Source organism: Nicotiana attenuata, unplaced genomic scaffold (genome assembly GCF_001879085.1).
Source record: "Nicotiana attenuata strain UT unplaced genomic scaffold, NIATTr2, whole genome shotgun sequence".
In the NCBI taxonomy this organism is placed as follows: Eukaryota; Viridiplantae; Streptophyta; class Magnoliopsida; order Solanales; family Solanaceae; genus Nicotiana; species Nicotiana attenuata.
This window is the reverse complement of record NW_017689063.1, coordinates 3,205-5,887: the sequence shown is the minus strand read 5'-3', so window position 1 is coordinate 5,887 and position 2,683 is coordinate 3,205. Positions and strand designations below refer to the sequence as shown.

At 39.0% G+C, this 2,683-nt stretch overlaps 1 non-coding gene across 1 annotated transcript; it reads right to left on the bottom strand.

Moving 5' to 3' along the window:
• Positions 1–86: 86 nt before the first annotated feature.
• Positions 87–158, bottom strand: TRNAN-GUU. The gene has a single exon. It is a non-coding gene; the product is annotated as a tRNA-Asn (tRNA).
• Positions 159–2,683: the final 2,525 nt, after the last annotated feature.

The window sequence follows — 2,683 nt, the reverse complement described above, 5'->3', positions numbered from 1 at the left end:
AACAAAGACAGGGAACGGGTTACCTACTCTTAACGGGCAAAGCGAGCCCCTTTATTCTTAATTCTTTAATTCAGAATCAATCAAATCTCCCCAAGTAGGATTCGAACCTACGACCAATCGGTTAACAGCCGACCGCTCTACCACTGAGCTACTGAGGAACAACAGATATCTTATTCATAATACGACGATGCCTGCATCCAAAAAGATAGGTGGTAAGAGATTGAATGTGACTATAGAAGGGTTGAGTCAGAAGAACTCGATTTTTCATGATGCTTATGACAAATAAATATAAGGTCTTCATTAGATCATGTGTGTACTAAGATGTATAAGCCTCTTGATAAGGAGCCTTAAAGGAAAGAATATCTATCCACCTTTATGGTGAAAGACAATGAGAGATCCAGAAGATAAATACAAGTTTCAAGAAGCAAAAGAAGCAAGAGGAAGAAGGGTATGAGGCGCCCAGTTAATGAAGGTTAACAGTATTTACAACTCAGGTAGAGGAATATAAGCCTTTTAAGTTAACCTTCAACCGTAACAGAAGTATGTACAATTGGCCACACCGATCTCAGTTATGCCTTATAGGAGCTAATAATATATGGTTTAAGAAAAGGAAGTGATATCAAAATCCTACTGGGGTTAGAGTAACCCAAAATGGTGGATGGATTGGTAGAGTTAGTTGACATTTCCGAAGGATAGCGCAAACGTGGTAATGGATCTCCTTGTGAGCACCGGGTATGGTGCGCTCTAAAATAGTACAGCTAAATATGAGTACTACAAGATAGGCACTGGAAGCCTGGAAAGGATATTACCTTAGTATGGATCTCATCCCTAGTAGAGGGAGAATGTTAGGCAACCCGGAGAGCCAGTAAATGGAGCAAGGGAAGGTAAAAGCGAAAGAATGTCTTGTTAAAGTTTTCAGGATAAAGTGATAAATAAAAATATTAGCAGGGAAGTACGAAGAGGGATAATGAAACATTATGAGTGAGATGTGATACATAGATGGCAACAGTAGAGTGTTACAGAATCTATAGTCAAATGAAGAAAGAGACGGGAGGTGATGGGCCTTAAGACGACAAAAGGGTATAGGCCATATAGCCATATTCTCACTTCGAGAAATATTTTCGCGACTCTAACATGATTAACAGAAGGAAAAGTTAGACCCTAGAGTAATAGAAATCAGTATGGACTGGTGAATAAGGTAAACTAAACATGAATTAGGGACTGAGTGATTTGAAAATAGTCGACATCATGAGAATTTCAGATTTCGTTCTGACGAAAATACAATGGACAATAGAAGAAGATGCATGATAAATTCAAAGAATGGTCATTCAGGGAGACGTTTTCCTAAAGCAAGCAATATGAGCAAAATTAAGCTTAAGAGACTGTATATGCCAGTTGCGCTAAGTGTCACAATCGCAAGTAAGGGAATTTGTTATCCTTGATACAGAAGGATTGCCGCAAGGCGAGTAAGGATCATTAATATTGTGAAACGACACCAAAGATGAAGAGGTAAAACATCTATAGGTAGATCCTCGTGGCTTAAGCTCTTAGTACTCCCCTCAAAGGGGGAATATGGAGTGATAATGGTATTAAGTCAGAGTTAAGCGGTTCTAGTAATTATGGAATGGTAAAAGAAGAATGCGATAAAAATGAGAAAGGAATGAGATTGCACTTATCCGAATCCTATAGAAATGCTGTGATTCCAGAATGTTCTGTAAGCATGACGTCAAGAGTAAGGATTCCTGCCCGGAGTGTTATTGATAAATAAGGAGCCAGTGCAAGAGGTATGTTAGACAAAGGAAATAACCCAAGAAAGATTACGAGGAATATGGATATGAGAATGGGCCGACGAGTAGTTAGTAGTTGATTCAGGAAGAGCCTAGTCATGACTAGACAAAAAATTACAGTCAAATCAGCAGATCATGCAAGATAAGTGTAGTAAACCCCAACATGGAGAGTTCAGCCTCGCAGTAATGTCATCATAATACTTGAGATATATTCAAATAGGAGTTGGGGTAGTTAAAGGTACCGTATTAGTGTTACGGGGATAAAAGAAAGTGCCATTGGGAAGGCAGTCAAAATATCAGTTCAGAAGCAACCTTACAAGCACAAGGGCACGGAGGTAAGCAACTACGGATGATTATAGGCAAGGAAGGACAACAAAAAGGTCCATAATAAGCGCACAGCTTTACGAGAGTCAAGGGTTCTCCCTAAGTACTACAACAAAAGACTAGTTGAGGAAATAAGGAAGAAGGCTTCAACCTAAGCACAACGACCTAAAGAGGAAATGGTCGTGTAACAACAATCTCACAATAACATTGCAAGCACTCCAAAGGAAAGTGGCACCTACCGTGGCTAATGAACGGGAAGTAAAATTACAAGTAATATTTGAGATCATATGAGTTGCACAAAAACTCTGGCATGTGTGGGCACTAAGATAAGATAAGTATGGACGTAACAAGGAGGAAAAAAGATCAGGAAAAGTAATAGCATACGTTGAAAGAAAGCGAAGATGGAATGAAAGAAATTATCCGATCAATGATCTAGAGTTGGTTACGATATGAACGCACTTAAAGAGTTCGGAATTTTATATATGCAGCATATACGTTGATAATCATACAACCGTAGAAGATTCCAGTATAAGAGAAGGAATTGAGTCCAGGTCATAGACAAAGCATAGAAT